Below are 22,011 nucleotides of genomic sequence, written 5' to 3'. Positions count from 1 at the left end.
TTAATTTTTAAATTATGTCTTTGTAACCAAGTTTGTGAAAGTCAATTATACATTTTGTAGAGTTATTTATTTCTTTTTCATAATTATAATTGGCTAATTTATCATTTGTAAATAATATAGTACTGTCATCTGCAAATAAAATCATTGGATGATTAACAACCCTCGGTAGATCATTTATGTATATATTGAATAATAGCAGACCTAGTACACTACCTTGAGGAACACCACATCGTATGTATCGCAATTTCGAGGTGTAAATAGTCTCATTCTTACTTTTTACACATATTCTACTAATCTGTGTTACCTGTTGTCTATTGAATAGATACGATTCTAATAATGATAATACATTTCCTCTTATACCATACGACGCCATTTTTTTAAATAATATGTCGTGATTTACATGATCAAATGCTTTTGTCATGTCCATAAATAGCGCTGTTACACTTATTTTCTTATCAGTGTTAGTAATTACAGTATTAAGAAAATTATATATAGCTAAGTTAATGTTTTTATTTTTTCGAAATCCGTTTTGCTCATTAGTAATTGAGTGAATTATCTTAAAACGGTTACATCTACCTACTAAAATGTCAATATAAAGCGGCCCGTTAGAATTTTTTCGCACCTACCTTCTTTTATTGTAACATCTCTATTCAGTGAAGATAACCACTTGTTATGATTTTAAACTAGTTTTCTGTAATAATAATCCCATCAAAAACATAAATGTGAAATGATAGCCGAGTTTAATATTATGATATATACCTTGATTGTTGACTTCTACGACAAAAGAGATGAGATCTAAATGGGTGCCAAGTTCAATGGTCTGTCCTGAAATGTATTTATAACAATATAAAATATCATTTCTTCTTATAACTTAGGATAATATACTGTAGCCTAAGGTCTAACTTGGCCAGTTCTCATATACCAATTATTACTTTCTATTGCTAGTTACTACTAATATTAAAATAGGAACCGACAAGTAACATGTTTAGAACTTGCGAAGGCTACAGTATATTTCGTATATGAAAACTAGCCAAGTTAGACCTTAGGCTACAGTATATTATCCTAAGTTATAAGAAGAAATGATATTTTATATTGTTATAAATACATTTCAGGACAGACCATTGAACTTGGCACCCATTTAGATCTCATCTCTTTTGTCGTAGAAGTCAACAATCAAGGTATATATCATAATATTAAACTCGGCTATCATTTCACATTTATGTTTTTGATGAGATATCATTACTTTTTGTACATAAATTATACGAGGTTCTTATTTATAACTAAATTAATACCAAATTATTTTTGATAAATTACTGTATTTTCGTATATTTACGGGGTATAATTGTCTTTTTTTGTGTTATTTTCTATATTTTCTTGTAACTTTTAAATGTTCAAGTGCATTGCCAATTCAGTATCAGGAATTTTTGGGCAAATCGGGGCGGTATAACGTCCACAGATGGTTGTACTCTACAATAGACCTCTCGTGACTTGGATCTAAATTGTTAAGACGTACTCCATCTAAGGTTTTAACTCTGGAGAGTCCAAAGTAAACCTGCCCTTTATTAAATATAGAGGAGCCTATGTTGAGAAGAGGACTGCTAAAACTAAGGCCTTGTGATTTGTGGATAGTAATAGCATATGTTAAGCAAATACGGAATTGTTCTCTTTCAACATATACATTATTTAATATCTGAAACTTGGTATTGACACGTTATAGTTCGTAAGGACGATTATGTAATAAATTGACTGTTATCTACTGAATTCTCAAGAAAACAATTTGTTACCAATGAGTTCTCATTCTCGAGTTAACTATACATTCCTACTTATAACTATACTAAAATTGTTATTAATTTTTGGTTTAAACTATTGTCTATACCATACGTATTTACTAAAATAATGTAATAATAATATAACCACAAATATATAAGTATAATTTAAGAAAGCTATGAATTTCGTAGCATAAATCGCAACCTTATAGGTTAGATATCGAGAAACAAAACATTGAGTTTTATCGCACCGCTCCCACACGGCGCCCTATACCGAAATGCCTATTATTTAATAATTATTTATAAAAATAATGATTTTACACTATCGATGTGCGCTAAATATTGAAACAATAATTAATACCAAATCTCAGTTAATAACATAATAAATACGAAATTCGACTATACTCCTAGTTATAAGTACGAGTATATTTTAGACAGAATCTAAATTTCTAAATTATAGCAACTACTGTTTACCGCTCAATGCAATATTTGAAGTTTGCTAGTTGTCGACACTGATGTGAAGGGGTCAACGTAAATTGGTAATGATCGACGTTTTCATACAATATTAGTTTCCGTCCAGTACAAGATGAGATATTTCGCCAGGGATCAATGTCAATTGGTGGCTATCGACGTTTTCATAGAATTTTAGTATTCGTCCAGTATAAGTTGAAATAGAATCAATTAAAGTGAAAAATTGTAGTAAAATGATAACAATTTACCAGTTTCAGATTTTTTCCTTTATATTCACCTAATTACCTATCTGCATGCCAAATTTGAACTTCCTAGGTCATCTGGAAGTGGGTTATAATTTTGATCTATAGTTGATCAGTGATAAAAATGACGATTTTTGGACATTAATATCTAAATAACCGTTTGAGATATGTTTATGAAATTTGGAACACATATTTATCTCGCAAGTCTCAATATATGAACCAAATTTGACAGGTTTGTGTGAAAGAGTTTTTGAGTTATGAGGGGGTCAAAAGTGGCTCCAAATGGTTCGTGTATATCTGTATGGGTGTCGTGTAGTAAATATACACACGGTGCTGCTTGCCAGTTTACTTGAAACTCGGCTTTGACACGCTACCGCGTGTCTAGATAATAATAATATATTTATTTGTCAGAATATGGTATGTACAATGGTGGTAAGTATATATAATATATGTTTCATCATATTCTGCTGTTTCACGCGTACAAATATTAAATCAATCAAGTCATTATAAATTCTAAATATTACTCATTCACCATAACTTCTTACTTTAAAAACATTATGGAATATAATAGAATGTCAATATTTCATTAATTGTCAACATTTTATTTTAATTCTAAATAATTCAATTGATTGATACTATTTCGAAATACATCACAATCAGATCAAATAAGAAATTCATCAATTGAATAATAACATTTTTCCAGTATCCATGAATATACACGTTTTTTAAAGAATGTGGTATTGAGACTTTTAAAATTGTCTGGTAATTTATTATAAATACGGATCGCCATGCAATATACATTATTTGAATAAACGGTCAATTTCTGTCTAGGATTTTGAATTTTATAAATATTAGTGCTCCTTTTGCTCAGTGTCGTGCTTTTCTGAAATGAATTTGTATTAGTATGAACAAATACACATATGTGATAAATATATAGACTGGGTAATGGTAATATCTTTAATGGCTTGCAACTATCCCGTCTTGGCACAACAAAGAGATCTGATGCATTTCTTTTGTGTCTTAAATGCCCTATGCATTTCTACTGAGTTGCCCCATAAAATTATTCCATATCGCAGGTTAGATTCAACGTAGCCTCGATATGCTGAAAGTGCTGCTGAAAGTGTTACTGTCTTTCTAATACGATTTAGAATGTATACAAATTTGTCTAACTTTTTGCATATGGTATTAATATGTTCATTCCAACTACAGTATTTATCCATTACTATTCCTAAAAATCCTGTGGAGCCTACTGATTCAATTTTGTTTTTTTTTTTTTTTTATTCTTTATTGTACAAAAAACACGTGTACAAAAGGCGAGCTTAATGCCATAAGGCATTCTCTACCAGCTAACCTTTAGGTACAAATAGAAAGCGTTGTAGGGCAGTAGTGGCGAAAATCTGTGACAATAAAAACTATATAGTAGATATATAAATATAATATACAACTAAAATATACATAAATAAATAAAAATACTATGTATGATATGGATACAAAAATTACATAAAATAAAATAATATATACACGATATAAATATAAATGTGATATATAATGTACATATATATAAATATATATATACATATATGAATATAATACTCTTAATTCAACACCAAACAGTTATAGCTCATTCTGGCGACTCAGTAGGTAGTTAAAAAGTTTCTTTTTAAAAATGGGTTTACTCTGTGTTCTGCGCAGGTCTACAGGTAACGCATTCCAAAGGTTAATTGCCGTGACTGTAAAAGAGTTGGACATAAAGGTTGAATGATGGGAAGGAGTAAAGAGAAGGAGGTTATGAGCTGAGCGAAGGTTACGGGGATGGGAGTCGTTGATGAACCGAAATCTATCTTTCAGATAAGTAGGAGAAGAAAGGTCGAAAATAATAGAGAAGAGTGTGCAAAGGATACGCAGGTCTCTGCGGTTACGAATTGACAACCATTTAAGTTGTGAGCGAAATTTAGAGACGTGGTCATACTTTCGCAGTCCAAAAATGAACCGGATACAGTTGTTAAGGAGACGGTCCAACTTATTCAACTGATCTTGGGAGAGGTTAGTAAGACACACGTCAGCATAATCAAAATGCGGAAGTATAAGTGATTGGACGAGGAGCAATTTAGTGGAAGGTGGGAGAAAGAATTTAAACCGATATAGAACACGGAGAATACCTGTAACCCTGCGAGATATCTCCGCTACCTGCAAATGCCATTGAAGTGTCGGGTCGATAAGAAGACCTAGGTTTTTTACGCTGGGACAGAAAGGGATGATATTATTCTCAAACCGTACATACAAATTTGCCGAGTTTAATTTTGGGAGAAGTTTTGAGCTCCCTATAATTATTGCTTGGCATTTGTTCGGATTAACCGATATGCCAAAACGATGGGACCAACGAGCTATGTTGTCGAGATCAGCATTGAGACGGTCTACGGCCGCAGAGATGTCATTAATGTCCGATTGTACATAAAGTTGCAAATCATCTGCATACAGGTGGTAAGAGCAACTGAGATGGGAGACAACTAGATTAATAAATAGAGAAAAAAGGAGGGGAGAAAGAATACCGCCTTGTGGAACACCGGCGACCAACTCACACCAGTCAGATAAGTCCTGCCCGGAGCGAACGGCCTGCTGGCGACCACGAAGATAAGAAGAGAACCAATCCAGTGCTGAAGACGAAAAGTTGAGTTGAGAAAGTAGGGTTAGGATTAAATCATGATCAACACAGTTGAAGGCGTTGGAGAAGTCAATTAGAACTAGAATAGTAAGTCGAGTGTTCTCCATACCTTCACGGAAGTCTTCAGTTACATTAAGTAACGCAGTGGTAGTACTGTGACTAGCCCGAAAACCAGACTGGAAAGGAGTAAGGAAGTTACAATTATTTATAAAGTAAGATACTTGTTTATGTACCGTAATTTCAAGAACTTTCGATAGAAAAGGCAAAATAGAGATAGGTCTGAAATGATTGGGAAGAGTTGGATTGGAGACTTTGGCAAGAGGGATAACAAATGCTTTTAGCCACAATTTGGGAAAACTGCCTGAAGATAGAGAGAAATTGACGATATGAGTAAGGATAGGAAGGATTGTATCTAATAAGAAAAGGACCATAGTTCTACTCACTTCGTCATAGCCTTTAGCATTTGATTTTATGGATAAAACTGCCTTACGTATGTCGTCCTCAGTTACTGGAGAAAACGTGAAAGAGTCGGAAGAAAGTGCAGACATGGATTTAATTTCCTGTAAGGTGGATTGTTTTGTGATTACATTGAATGGTATTATAGAGGAAAAGTGCTTATTGAGATCGTTTGCTGGAACAGTTGAATTGGAGATGATTGGGGCTTTTCCAAAACCAAGAGAATTGAGGAATTTCCATACGTCTGTTGAAGGAGAATTTAAAACGTTATTGTGGATATGTCGGCGTTTTGCAGCCCTTACCATCTGATTGCAGCGATTTCTAGCACATTTAAAGTGCTGGAAGTTTAAAGCATTTCTTTCCCTTTTAAAAGTGCGAAAAGCCCTGTCTCTTTTTGCCATTGCTTTACGCACTTCGTCCGTAATCCATGGAGCAGGCGGACGTCGTAATTTCACGACATGAACTGGTGCATGCTTATCAAATAAACATAAGATTTCTGAGTTAAATAAGGAGATTTTAGTGTTTATGTCGGTAACATCTAACAGCGGCTTCCAGTCAATAATTGCGGCATCGCGTCTAAACAATGTGCCATTGATTCTGTTAAAATTACGAACACTGGTGATGATCGGCTTTGGCTTAGATGGTTTAATTTTGTATGAAAGAAACAAGAGATCATGACGAGAAAATGCTGGAGCCGAGATTTGACCATAATCAATAACGTTATCTATAAAGGAGGTACATATAAGGTCCAGCCAGGAATCGTCCGTGTCGGTGTTTTGATGGGTCGGTTTTAAAGATAAAATAGACAGATCCGCAGAATTGAAGATGGACCTTAGCTTATTTGATTGCACCGAGTCATTCAACAGGTTAGTATTAAAATCACCCATGATGATGACGTGATTATAAGATGTATTAATGATATCGATGGCGTCATCAAGGTCACTGAAATAATCTGTTAATGGTGGACAGTAGACAACTCCAACAGCAACCTTCGTCCCATTAAAGTCGATCTCTATAAACAAAAGCTCTGCCGAACCCCTATATTCAGAAGGAGATGACAAAATTATTTTATAGGGAATATGACTACGCAAATAAATCGCGACACCGCCTCCACCCTTACCCGTGCGGTCGTTTCTGATTAGTATATAACCAGGAAGGGCGTATGTGGTAGATGGCAAAGCAGGTTTTAACCACGATTCGGATATGAGTATAGCTTGGAGATTAGGCTCAGAAAAAGAGTCGAGTAAATCGGTATGATGTGCCGGCACACTTTGCGCATTAATGTGGCATATGTTAAAGAAATTAGATTGTAACAATTTATCACATAATAAGTTTTTAATACTGATGTTATCATTGAAAGAAGAGTCAGCAGAACACAAAGATAAACTACTACTATCACATGCTGAATGAAATGAGTCGTCGTCTGAGGGCATTGAGTGTATATAATAATATATATATTAAATGTATAATTGTAAAAATAAAAATATGAATTGAAATAAAAATATGCAATATAAGTAAAATATTAAAGTAATACAAATATAAAAGCCAAAAACGCTTTGTAATTTATTTACCTGCCGGCTCGCTGTAACAAATATTATTTATAAAAACACGAGACTTAGCGCATATTATTTACATATACAGACTGGTGAAACAAAACGCAAACATTAATACATAAAAAAAGAAAATTATCACTGTCTCAACTTGCTATGGATGTTACGTCAAACAGTTAGAAATTGAAATGTCAATCGGTATGACACTGACATACGACATGTGTCAAAATGACATATGTGACGACAACTATAAAAATATAAGTTTATAACATTACAAAATTAAAACGGTAATCAGAATATAAACAATATTAGAAGGTATTAAATAAACATGCAATTATTGAAACATCTGAACGGTACTTTGGGAAATAAGATAAGTGTAGGTAATGAAGTATTAAGCTAAGAGAGAAGATAATGTTTACTACTATATCGATCGAGCAACAACAGCTGGTGTATAACAGATTAAGTGATGCAAGTTTGGGATCAGAATGAGAAAATGAAGAACAAAAGATACACACTTTAACATTAATAACGGCAGTTCATTTCTTAGTCGCTCTCGTAGACCGATGATACTTGGGGGCGGCAGATGTAGACCTACTACTAGAGGCTGCACTGTCCACAACCGGGGCTACAGAAGATTCCATTGGCTTCTGCATAGCGATCAGCTTTTCTAAATCCTCTAGCATGAATATTTTAACCCGCGAATTATCAGGAAGCTTCACGCTTATGACACCATCCAAAGTCCAGACTTTATTGATCCCGAAATGCTTCCGAGCTTCAATAAACAGCGACTGCCTCATGCGTGTCAAATACTCGGACAATAAATACGAGCTGCCCTTAAATAGAGACTTTTTTGCCCAGATTGTTTGACGAAGTGATGGATCATTGAACTTAATGAGAATAGGGCGACAGCGACCCACCGAAGGAGCTCCCAGGCGATGACAGACTACAAGTTTGTCTGGTGTTAATTCTTGAATTCCAAGATGCTTGGTTATGACAGTGACTGTAGCTTCCCGAACACTCTCATTTGTCCTTTCATCTATACCACCCAAGAGCAGGAACTTTTTTCGGTGACGATTTTCAATGGCATCCATGCCTGCTATTAGATGACTTATTTGCTGCCGCAATAAACTTACAGAGGTATTGATTTGATCACGGAAACACCGGAACTCTTCATTCAGATGCTTCAGACTGACTTCGCCCGCTGGAGCTTTTAGTTGCGCCTCAAAGGTGTTAAGACGATCGTTAAGTGTCTTCTCCAGGATGGCTTGTGTTTTGAGTACATCCAGTATGCTTGCCATTGTATGAATGTTTTATATAGTATAGTAGTGAAAAGTGGTTCAGCGGCTTCTTGCAGGTAATTAAATTACAACTATCACAACATAAGTATGTCTATGTTAAATATAAAAATAATTTTGTAAAAAAAATAGAGTTTTACTATTTATAAATAAATAAAATTGTAGTGATAACAAAACTCAGCTGTTACTTTTTTAACCACCTACCCGCGAAAAACGTTTTTTTTATAGGATATATTCAAATTTATATCAGTTTTTTTTTAGTTTGGAATTGAATTATCTTTGTTTTATTCATATTGATGTTCAAATTGTTTGTTACTAACCAGTCTATTACCGATATTAGTTGATTGTTTATTTTTGTTTCATAAGATATTTCGTTTTTATTCTGAATAAGTAAAGTAATGTCATCTGCATACAATACACACTCACAGTTAACAATGTTAGGCAAATCATTAATATATGTAATAAACAAAAAAGGGCCCAGTATGCTACCTTGAGGTACTCCAAGCCCATTCACTGCGTATTTGGATCTATATGTTTGTTTACGCGAATTCAATATTTTTGTCACTTCTGTACACTGTCTTCTTTCACATAAGTAGCTTTCCAACCATTTATTAGCTTTTCCTCGTATACCATATCTATCAAGTTTATCCAATAAAATGTCATGACGAACATAGTCAAAAGCCTTTGAAAGGTCTAAAAAAATAGCTGTTATTGGTGTGTGGTCATTAAGGCTTTCTGTTATCTTTTTTACCAAAGTAAAACCAGCTAGTGAGGTCGATTTGTTCTTTCTAAAACCAAATTGCTTTTCAGTCAATACGTTGAATTTATTAAAAAAAGCGTCAACTTTATTGTACATTGCCCTTTCTATTATTTTGGCTAATATAGTTACAAGTGCAACTGGTCTATAATTATAGATGTCTGTTTTATTTCCTTTACCCTTGTACAAAGGCTTAATAACTGAGTATTTCAATCGTGTTGGAAAGTGTCCTTCAGTAAAAGATAAATTTATTATATGGGCTAATACAACCGATATAGATTTCTTGCACTGCTTTAAAATTTTTGTGGTAATATCATCGTATCCTGCTGAATTTGTGTTTTTTAATGAGGTAATTATTTTTTCTACATCTGTTTCATTAATGGGTGTCAAATATATGCTATTATTATTAGATTTTATTTCATAGTTACGATAATTCTTATCATTAATTGTTATATTTTCATGAGTCCGGTATATAAAATGATTGTTAAATTGTTCACATATTATTTTAGGGTCATTATAAGTCTTTTTATTTATTTTTATTTCATTTATTTCATCTCTATTTACTTCTGACTGCATATTGCTTTTTATGATGTTCCAAGCAGCTTTACATCTATTTTTTGCATTGATAATATATTCCGTGTTATTTATTTTTTGTGCTTGTAGTATGCAGTTCCTCAATATTTTTGAATATTGTTTATATTTTATTTTATTTAACTTTTTATTGGATTTATTTAAATGATATTTCAAATACAAGATTCTTTTAACAATACAGCATTTCTTAAGTCCTTTTGAAATCCATCTTTTTTTATGTATTTTTCTTGAATGTTTTATTGTTATTAGAGGGAAGCATAAGTTATATAAGAGGGTTAAAATATTATGGAAGTTATTGAATGCTGCTTCTGTTTTGGTTTCATGTAAAACATCATCAAATGTGAGTGATTCCACATATTGTTGATATTTCTTTATATTATCGTAACTATAGTCTCTACGCTTCTCAAACCAGTAATCATTATTAGTATTAAAAGTATTTGTTAAAGCTTGAAAACTTATTATTTGCGCAGTTTCATGATCTGACAGGCAAAGGCTATGTAAACTAGATTGTACTTTCGTAATATTGGAACATATTAGGTCTATACATGTATTCTTCCTGGTTGGTTTATCAATGTGAATCCTAATATTGTGATTGCTAAGTATTGATGATAATTCAGTTGAAAGTTTACAATTTTTAATCAGATCGATATTCCAATCCCCACAAACAATTAAACTTTTTTTAGTATTTTTGCTCAATGTACCTAAAAGTTCATCCAATTTATTAAAAAATATTTTTGGGTCTGATTTTGGCACCCTATACAGGCAAACAACTACAATGTTCATATTTTTTATTTCTGTGGCACAATACTCAAACTGAAATGGTATTGGTTTTATGGGGATTATTACTGGGCTATAATTCAAAGTATTCTTTAATAAAATACATGAACCGCCTCTACGCTGATCCCTTGAATAACATGAGGCAAGTCGATAATCTTTCAATTGCAAATTACTTTCAGTACCCCTTTTTAAAAATGTTTCAGTAAAACAAATTATGTCAACTTCACCTATTTGTTGTCTTAAATTACAAAGTGTTATTTCAAATATATCTTTTTTATGTAATATGCCTGCAATATTTTGGTGTAGCAATGTTAATTTTGTTGTTTTAGTTACGAAAAAACCCTGAGTTATTTGTATTTTGTTCTAGTCTTTTATTATCTTTTATCCTCATTTGTTCAAAAAGATATGGTATAGTTCCTTTTGTGTTGCTAGTAGACTTATTACTCGCCACTGTAATATTTTTTGTATTGGTTAAGTATTTATTATTTGCATTGATTTTTTTTAATTTGTGAAAATGATTACACGTCTGGTCTTTATATTTTATTAAGTATCTACGTCTATAATCTAAGTAATCAATTTCTACTTCTAATTTAAAACATAGCTTCCTAACAAAAGTATGACATACATACTTGAAGTCATTGCATATACATTTTTTTGAAACCTGATTGTGATTTATTTCGATAAATTTACAATTTTCGTAATTTTTGATTATACACTTCAAATGATCATTTAGGGTAAATTCATTCAGATTATTGTTTTTTTGTACTCTTACTACAAATATTTGTTTACATGATTTTAGTCTATGTAATGTGTTACAAAACATTGATATAAACTCAAAGGGTTTACTGTCGTTCGATCCTAACGCTAAAATAACGATGTCCTGATTTGTAGCATTATTTAGATTATTACAATTATTCAAAATCTGGTAACAATTTGCATTTGGTTTAATAAAAGACGATATCTGGTAACGACGTTCATTTCGATGTGTTTTCCTCATTTCTCTGGAAAGTCCTCGTACTTGTTCGTCTCCCATAATTATAATATTCGGCTTCTTGTCAATAAAATCTACATGTTTGGATGTGCGTAAATTTAATTGTTGACTCATTTCTAATGTAGTCTGTTTTATATCCAATATATTGTTGTTAATATTTTTAATATTTTTTTCGTCATTCTTCCTTGAGTTACCTTGTGGCGATTTCATTATGTCATTTTGTTCATTCGTATTCAACATAATATTCTGGGAGTCTTCAGATATTATATCAGAAAGTGGGGTTGCTAATACAGATTCCTTTTTATTGCGTCGTAAATTAGGTGTTGATGTCTTGGTATGACTAGGTTTAAGTTTATTTGGCGTTAGCACGTTGCTTCTGTTCATGTCATCATATTTAATGGACTTAAACATTTTCAATTTTGTTTCACACTGTTCTACCCGTTTAGTTAACTTTGTATTTTCTAAGTTTAGTTTATCTATTTCTTCGTTGGCTACACTCAGTTGTAATTTTAATTGTTCAATTTGCTGTTTCAATTCTAATATGTATTGTGTATCTTTAGTTGATAAATCTAGCAAACTTGTCGCACTCCAGTCCATTAACGTTGTATCTGAGTTACTCAATTCATTTCCATCAGAATAATTTCGACGTTTATTTCTACAAGTTATATTTTCTGAGAAACTCATATTTGCAGTGTTGCTAAAACTCAATTTTATGTCTTCGCTTCTCTATTTATAAACAAAAAACCAATATATGTAAATATCGGGTTACTGAGATTTGAACGCACGACCATCAGTATTTTCTCACTTATTAAAAATCTATGCACATGACTATTGAGCCACAGCGATGTTTACTATAGTCGTTGAAATTGATATAGACGTTCATGTGTTTATGTACAGGATTCATTAATGATGAGTAACTTTGGAATGTTGGAGATCGCATCACACTACAAAATTCTATCGAACTACCCCATTTTTTGTTTATGATATAAAACTGCACTGTTATCACTGTAAACAAAGATAGAAAACCGTAAATGTATTTTATGTTTTTTTTTTTTATGTTAACGTATTTTCACTGCACTTTTCTGAATTATGGATAATCAGTAAATACAAAGTTATCTTCAATCTTTTTGTTCTAACTGGGGGCGTATTATGAACTCTTTAAAATCCAGTCAGTTTCCAGGCAGTTCAGTTTACGGCCTTAAACTGAATTGTTCTTTTTCGTATTATGAGGGTCCAAATTCAAACCGTATTCTGCCTGGATAGTTTGTCTCTGACTGGTTAGTGGATTTTCTCGCGCTGCGTTCGGATACGCATACATTCGTTGCAACGTTAAGTCGAGTTTTTGTATGTCACTTTTTGGACAAAATATTAATTAAATAAATGTAAATTAAATATAGAAAACAGTAATTAAGATACAATGGTAGAATTTGTGTAATATACAAAAATATTCCAGACAGTTTTATTGTCTTTTTTAATAATTCGGATTTATTTGTAAAAAATATTTTCATTCTAATATCCAAACGAACTTTGTGCATCTACTTAAAATTCCGCGCAAAGTACTTAATTCTGATTTTAATGTACAATTTGAAACTTAGCCTTTCCATTACATTCTTCTTCTCATTCGCTTCGTTCTTATCAGAACGGTCGTGGTCATTATGTAGTGGGATGTGAGGCTGATGTCATCCACCACACGACAGCTCGCCATTTGTCTCTACTATCTGCCATTCTGGTACACTCGTGGAGTGGACCGCCTATTGCTGCTTTGATTTGGTCGGTCCATCGCATGGGTGATCGTCCACGGGGTCTAGTACCATCAACTCTACCCTGTATGACAAGTCGCTCTATGGATGCGTCGTTTTTTCGTGAAACGTGACCGAAGAAGGAAATAATGCGTGATTGTGTTGTTGCTGATAGACGCTGTGTAATGCCGAGTTCTTCGAGTATAGAAACGTTTGTTCTGAATTCGGTCCATGATACCCGAAGCATTCTTCTCCAGCACCACATTTCCAGAGCGTCTATCTTTTTCTTTTCTATATCCCGCAGGGTCCACGTCTCGGCACCGTAGAGAAATATGGGGAACACGAGTGTACGCACTAATCTCACTTTTGTATTCTTTGTTATTTTTCGGTTCCTCCATATTTTTTTCAACTTATCCATAGCGCTTCTTGCCATGGCCATACGTCTCTTGACATCTTCCATGCAACCTCCTCCATTCGAAACTAATGAGCCCAGGTAAATGTAGGATGGGACCACTTCACAGTTCGCCAATTGAGTGACTTCGGGCGAATTATTATTTGCGCGGTCAACAATCATGATCTTAGTCTTTTTACGATTGATTTTTAACCCAAACTCATTACTCACTCGTTCCATTTTCTGGAGTAACGTTTCCAAACGTTCAGCACTAGTCGCAAACAAGGTCGTGTCATCTGCATAGCGTAAGTTTGTAATTTTGTAACCACCGATGTTAATACCGTCAGTCCAGTCCTCTAAAATAATGCGCATGGCAAGTTCCGTGTACACATTAAACAGTAGCGGTGATATTATACATCCTTGGCGAACACCAGCACTGGGGTGGAAACGTTCAGACAGTATTTCGTCAGTGCGTATTGAAGCTGTTCCGCTCTGGTATAGACACTGAAGGAGATATACCAGGTGTGCCGGTGTTCCCATTTCCAGTAACGTTTTCCACAGAACTGGCCATTTCACAGAGTCAAACGCCTTTGAGAAGTCAACAAACAAATATAAGTTGGCCTATTGAATTCACGGGCCTTTTCTATTATCTGTCGCACGATAAAAATTTGCTCTCGGGTCCCTTTTCCTTTAACAAATCCTGCCTGTTCAGGCGTGATTTCCTTAGATAGGCAGGATTTTAGGCGTTCATTTAGTACATGCAACATGATTTTACTAGCATGTGAGATTAGGGCTATGAGTCGGTAATTACTACACTTCTTTGTAGAGCCTTTTTTGTGTAAGGGTACAAAGATAGTATGTGCCCAGTCTGTTGGCCAAACTCCAGTCTGCCATATCCTGTTGCATATTCCATGAAACATTATGACCGCTCTCTCGCCCAAGGCTTTGATGGTCTCAATTGGAATAAAATCAGTACCGACTGCTTTCCCGTTTTTAAGATGTTTAATTGCTGCTCTTATTTCCGATTTAAGAATATTCGGTTCTAAATTCTTGTATTCGAATTTTATGTTTTCGGAGAGGTGAGACTGTGGATCTGCAAAGAGCGATTGACAGTAAGATTGCCATATTTCGGAGATTTTATCAATTTCTGTAGCGACTGTGCCCTGGTTATCTTCTATTGCCCAAGTTCTAGAAGACAATTTTCTTGTGATTAAACGAATCTTCCGAAATAGGTCTCTGGACTCATATCTATCTGCGTGATTTTCGGCTTCTTCACAGATTTTTTGAAGATAGGCGTTATGATCACTCCTGCATCTTGTCTGGATTTTTGCAGATAATATATTTATGGCAGTGATATTTACACCAGCAACCTTTATCTCACGTCTCTCTTCAATCAGAGCCAGGGTGTCATCAGAGATCCAATGTTGGCGTTTTTTTGTTACAGTTGGTGGTGTGGACTGTACCACAGCTTGAGTAATTGCAGCTTTCCTTTTAGTCCATAGCAGCTCTGATGTTATGTCAGCGCAATTATCGTTTGTCCAGTTATCCCAATTTTTCTCCACTATTTCAACAAACTGTGAAATGTTTTATTTCTAACTTTACTTGTTTGCTAGTGTTCCTAGTAGCTTTCAGTTTTAATTTTAATTTTGTAACAAGTAATTGGTGATCTGACCCACAGTCGGCTCCAGGTAAAGTGTGAGAGTACTAAATTGAAGTTCTCCATCGTGAGTTAATTAGAATAGTTAGTCAATCTGGTTACGATAACTGCCGTCGGGCGATGTCCAGGTATAAAGTCTGCGCACATGATGTTCGAAAAGACTGTTTGTTATAACAAAGTTATTTTCGGTGGCAAACTGTATGAGACGTTCACCTCTTTCATTGCCTATACCGAGTCCAAATTTTCCAACGCAACTGCTGATTTTATGATAGTTGTTTCCGATTTTTTAATTAAAATCGCCCAAGATTAATAGTATCTCTCTCTTTAGGACTTTAGAAATAGTGTGTTCTAATTTAGCATAAAAAAATTCTATGATATCATCACTAGCTGTGCTGGTGGGAGCATAAATCTTGAAATAAATGAGGTTTAAGTTGACTGGACATGCTTTAAGTTTGATACTTAGTATGCGATCGTTAACCGCTTCGTAGCCAATTACATAATTCCTAAGGTGTTTTGGAATTACAAATGCCACTCCATTTACACTAGAATTATTATTGCCAGAGTGGTATACGGCGTGGTTTTCGGTAAGAAAATGTCCACTATTTCTCCAGTGTGTTTCGCTAAGGCCGCAGATGTCAAGTCGTTTCTAGTAATTTCCTTTTCTAGTATAGTAAGCTTTCCAGGACATAGTAAACCCCGTACATTCCATGTACCTATCTTCTGGATATGTCGCAGTTTAATGGTGGTTCTAGTGGCAGAGTTTCCATGAGTGGCCTGGTTCCCTACCACAAAATGGCTGGTAGTCCATTTATCACCGCGCGCCCCGGTCGCATCACGGCGCCGGTTGCTAATCGGTTCGCATGGCATTCGTCGTATATCTGATTGCACTTCCATAATAACTTTCTTGGGAGATTTGTAGCAGTGGTTTCCCTTTGCCTTCTGCTCCAGACATTTTTGAAATCATTTAATTCCCAAGGCCGCTGTAGCCTCTCTTATCCAGTTGCCTGGTAGGGTTAGTAGTTATACCGCCACTTTCTCGGTCGCCAGAGCCCCGTCTGTTATCTAGCAGGGAGCACCGTGACAACTTGGTTGTCACCGCCGTTTAGCGCGTGCAGGAGGGGTTGACAGTTGGGCTGAACAAGATGTTGTCATTCTCCCCTTACCCCCATTACTTTATACGCAAGTTAAATTTAATAATTCAATTATTGTGAAAAATATACCTAATGTAACGTAAGTATTCCTAACGGTTTCTTAATAATGTTTTTTTAAAATAATGCTAATATTTAACTGTTTATATTTGTATATTTATCTAACTAAATTGTAGATCAGGGACTGAAACCTCTCGTCAACGTCGTGTATCATACCGGTAATTTGAAATTATATGGGATTTTTAAAATCCCATAGGAAAATGGCAAGTGGCTTTAATAAGTCCGCTCGAGAATACTATACCAATCGCTTGTGTGAGGACGTTACTCAACAATTAAACTCCTTAGGAAAAGGGGGTTTTAAAGACTGGAAAGGATTGTCAAGTTTAAGTGTTATAAGGTAACCATCTGAATTTTAATTTATTTCATTTAATAGGAATCTCAGTAAAATCTGAAATACATGTATCTATGCAAATAAATTGAAGTGTCTGTTTGTAATTCTGAAGTTCACCATACAACAGATTTTCATTAAATGCATACATATATAAGGTAAGATAAATGACATTAAAAAAATAAAAATATTTGTCTGTCCGTTTGTTTGTTCTTGCTAATCTTTGAAACAGCTGGACCAAATTTGAGGGATACTTTCACTGTCATATGTAATGAGTTGTGTAAAGGAGTAACTTAAGTTACTTTTATTTGAAATATTTTATTTATTTTAACAAAAACTAGGTATGCCATATGGACAAAGTCATAGGTAATAACTAGTATATAATAAAATTATCATATCCCTTTAATTATAACTACCAATAAAAGACATAAATAATGTACCTATATCCTTTATTATAAAAACAAATAATTAAAACATTGACCTATTAACAATATTATTATTTATAAATGTTTCAATTTCTTAGTTCCACAACTAAACAACATGGGTTTGTCTAGCAGCTAGACCTTCATTTAGTTTTCTATAAGAGCTCAAAGTACATGTAGGCATCTAATCTAGAAGCCCAATTTTGCTCTCAATGATATTCCATGTTCTTACAGTGTAATATGCTTCTTGTGGTCCTGGTATAGCATTTGAGATGGGAGTATACTTCTCTAAAGCATATCCTGGATCTCCTAAAAAAAAACACATATTTTATACTATAATATTAATATTTATTTACAAAAAGTATTATTTCATTAGAAACACAGCACAATAACTGTTGGTGCTGATACATAACTATGTTTCTAAATTACTGAAGTTTAGAGCTTAGATGTAATGATGTTTGTAGTTTCATAATAAAATTTTGTTCTTACCAAGTAATCATAAGGATTTATTCCAGCTTAAGTCCTCTAGATGTTGCTTAATGCCTCTGCCCAAATGTCATGATAGCTCCAGTTCCAGTTGGCATCCACACTTATAATCTCCATGTCAGCATTACTAACCTAAATTTTTTTTCCAGATTAATTACATTGATGAAGATTATTTGATTAATTAAGTGGATACAGATTATTTGAAACATAGGTCTAAGTGTTATGGTCATTTAATATTTAAGTAATCAATTTATTGTTAGTATATAAGTAGCTTCAGAGATGTATAATCATTAACATATTTTGCATGTCTAAAATCTTGTTTATTGTTAATTTATATAATTATATAAAAAAGATATTAAAAGTGCTTATATTATTAAACATGTCTTTTAATTTATATTTCACTTACCAATTATATATTTAATGAATGGTATTGTTTTCTACAGTAATATCTCTTCTTAATTTACAATGGGGTGGCATGTGTACAGTCAAATACAGCCAATACACCCAGCATTCCAAATTCCAATTATAAAACCTAAAATATAATTAATTTAATTTAATTAATTGTCCTCGGAGGAAAGTGCCGGAGAGACTGCACATCATCAGACTGTTGCATACTTGTATACTTGCTTTCTAGGCTTTACTTGTATGTTACCATATATATTATCAATATATCATATGGTATGGTACATGGTACTCATAGATGTATTTGCAACAATAACAGTTGCTAATTGTATAGAAATACTTTGAATATTTATTATCTATCCTTTACTCAGATGTCCTTGGAATTTTATATATGTATTTACTTTTGGATGTTGGGTAAATGCAATAAATCGGTTATTTGCCATTGGCTGTGCTAGCGAATGAACAGCAATATCACAAGTAGGCCGTTGATACGAGCCTGCAGCATAAACAATAATGCTACTAAAACCTGACATAGTCAGCTAGTGATTTAGTGAAATAATTACAATACAATATACCTTAGTTTCCACTGGTAGGTCTGTAAATTTCGATGATACCGAATGTGCGTAAAATGCGTGCGAACTCATATGCCGATATGAGTTCGCACGCATATTACGCACCAAATCTTTATTTAGATTATAATGTTTTCTAAATTGTTCATTATCTATATCAATTAGATTGGATTGGTGGCGTAATCGACGTCTTTTCACTTTCCTTACTTCTTTTTCGTAGGGTGCACACATTTCCAAAAACACCAATACTTCGTGTTCATCACACATAATTAAAATTAAAACGAAACAAAAACAATCGAAATAACTGCACAAACATGTTATAAACATAATAAAAACTGACATAGAAATAGAAATAATAACCAAATTACAATAATGAAGCTATAAATTAGAAAACAATTCTATAAAAGCTAATATGAAGCCACCGTAAACTGAATTGTTTTTAAACGGTCTTTTTGACAGTTGCGTCCGCTTAGATCTGTCAAATGAAACGCTCATAATACGAAATAGCCGGTCAGTTTTCGGGCAGAAGACGTTCAGCTGTCACGTGACCGCTGACTGGCTGGCTAATAGCGTTCGTAATACGAAATCGCAAGGCAGTTCAGTTTAAGCCGTAAACTGAATGGGAATAAGAGTTCATAATACGGCCCCTGTACGTAGCCAAACACTTCATGACAATTGTTTTAATTACAGTTAGACTGGTAATTTCATTTAAATTATATTCTCTAGACGGGTATACTTATTTGTATTTCACTTTTTTAACATTTTTACAACACAAAACAATTTATTTAGTTTTATATAATTTTTAGAGTACAGAAGCGTATGTTTAGGTGCACAGTGGCGCCGCCATGCGAGAATATTGTGTTTATGGTACTTTGTATGCTCACTCTGTATTAAGTAATATTTAGGTACATTCTTGATTTGGTTGAAAATATAGTTAATAATTTTTATTATTATATTTTATTTGGCCTTTATAAATACTCGTGAGTTATATCTTTGTATTTTGTTAAATATTTCTTTTGTTTGCGGTAATTAATATTTAAAATAAAGATGTCGAATCCTAATGATACGGTGAAAGCGTGTTTATTCAGTGAGACTGTTGAGTATCGTCAGTCAATGGGTACTGTTCGATTGATCAGTGACTGGATTACGGATACTTATGCTTTGCTGCCTTCTGCGTCACGTGATAGGCTTATTGTGCGACTTTCTGAACTGAATGAGAACTATGCTAAATTTAATGAAGCGTGTTCTTGTCTCCTTGGCGGTTTGAACCCGGTGATTGATACGAAGGAGTATAAGGATACTCTAACCTTATCTAAGTCAATGCGGCCTATGGTAGATGAGTTGCGGCTTAGGTTTAGTGAGTTGCAGCCTGAATTGTTCCATGATCCCCCTACAGAGTCGAGTACTCCTAAGCGGCTTCCATTAATACCTTCCCTTCTAATGTGTATTAAAAATAAACTACCCGACTTACCTATTCCTACCTTTAATGGCCAAAGCGGATCCTATTTGAGCTTCGTCGACCAATTTGATAGTATTGTCGATTCCCAGCCTGACCTTAGCCCTACTAATAAGTTACAGTACCTTGTTGGTGCATTATCGGGTGAGCCTAAACATCTACTATTACATTTACGTATTGAAGCAGAGAATTACCCTATCGCTCGTGATTTGTTAAAGCGGAGATATCATAATACGCGAATACTGGCGGATACATATATAACACAGATCCTTACCTTACCTAACATACCACTTAAATTGAATGGATTACGTGCTTCGTTTCTCAACCCATTGTTAACAGCTTATCGTTGTTTAGAACGCTTAGAGCTACCTGTGACTAGTTGGTCATATATGCTAGTGCACATATGCCTTAATAAGTTGCCCCTGGAGTTAAAGGCTCGTTTTGAGCGGCGTTACGGTGGTGATAGTGATCGACTGCCCCAGTTTGATCAGATCATCACTTTTTTAGAGGATGAGTGCCGCCACTATGATAATGTAGGTGATGCAGCATTAGTAGATTCTGCCCCAACTTCCCGTACGTTTGAACGAAGACCTATATAACTCGTATAACCAGCAATCTAACCGCCCGCGTAGGGCCTACGTTTCCCAGGTACCAGTTTCCAATAAGAAGTGCCATAAATTATGTGTAATAGTGGTTCCCATTATTTACGAGAATGTCCCCAATTTCGACCTGTTGCTGGTAATTTCCCCTTGCCAGTCATAGGGGTATGACTGGCATTTCTCTATCCCAGGTCGTAGAGAAATTTTAAAAAATTGAGGAACTGCCTCAAATTCTCAATCCCAATCCTGAGGAGTTAGAGTGCGAACGTATTTTTAAGAATGGCATCACCCGTGAGAGTGACGGTCGTTTTATTGTCCGACTTCCGTTTATCTCAGATCGTCCCCAGCTAGGTGAATCCAAGTCTACAGCGGTTAAGTGTTTCCTAAATTTAGAAAGACGTTTCAATGCCAACTTAGAGCTTCATGAAAATTATATTATATTTATGCGTGAGTACATAGATCTTCACCATATGTCTCCCATTTCCTATAATCCATCATTACTTGAGCATTATTATATTCCCCATCACGGAGTGTTTAAGGCCGACGACCACTCTAAAATTTGTGTTGTTTTTAATGGAAGTAGTCCAACCTCTAATGGTATTTCATTAAACCAGTGTTTACACACAGGTCCCAAGCTCCAACGAGATATCACTCATATCCTTCTTAATTTCCGTAGACATGCTGTGGTCTTTGTGACAGACATAAAAATGATGTTCCGGATGACCTGGGTGCACCCCAATGATCGTCGGTATCAGTTAATCTTGTGGCGTGAATCCCCATCTGCACCTCTTGTTACGTACGAGTTAGCTACAAATACTTACGGCCTACGGTCTAGTCCCTACATTTTCATTCGTACCCTTTTAGAGCTTGCTGAACGTGAGCGCTCATCATACCCACGAGCAGCTGCTGTTCTGGAAAATGATATTTATGTTGATGACTGCCTAACCAGAGCGAGTTCACTCGCTGAAGCTCAAATATTAAAAACAGAACTTCAGTCCCTAATGGCCTGTGGTGGTTATGAGTTGAGAAAATGGATTAGTAATGAACCCGAATTGCTCAAAGACATACCCCTCGAACATCTACAGGGTCCATATGAATTTCATGACTCAGATAACCCACCAACCATTCCTGTACTTGGTATTCAGTATAATCCGACTGCAGATTCCTTTACATGCAGTTTTTCTTTTAAGCCTCAG

The 22,011-nt window shown here is 34.5% G+C and overlaps 1 pseudogene; it reads right to left on the bottom strand.

Annotated features, from left to right (window-relative positions):
* Positions 1-18,554: 18,554 nt before the first annotated feature.
* Positions 18,555-19,344, bottom strand: LOC131845168 (uncharacterized; annotated as a pseudogene).
* Positions 19,345-22,011: the final 2,667 nt, after the last annotated feature.

This window comes from Achroia grisella, unplaced genomic scaffold (assembly GCF_030625045.1).
Source record: "Achroia grisella isolate CSIRO2021 unplaced genomic scaffold, CSIRO_AGI_Agris_v1 utg4567, whole genome shotgun sequence".
NCBI classification, from domain to species: Eukaryota; Metazoa; Arthropoda; class Insecta; order Lepidoptera; family Pyralidae; genus Achroia; species Achroia grisella.
This window is presented reverse-complemented; position numbering and strand designations above follow the sequence as displayed.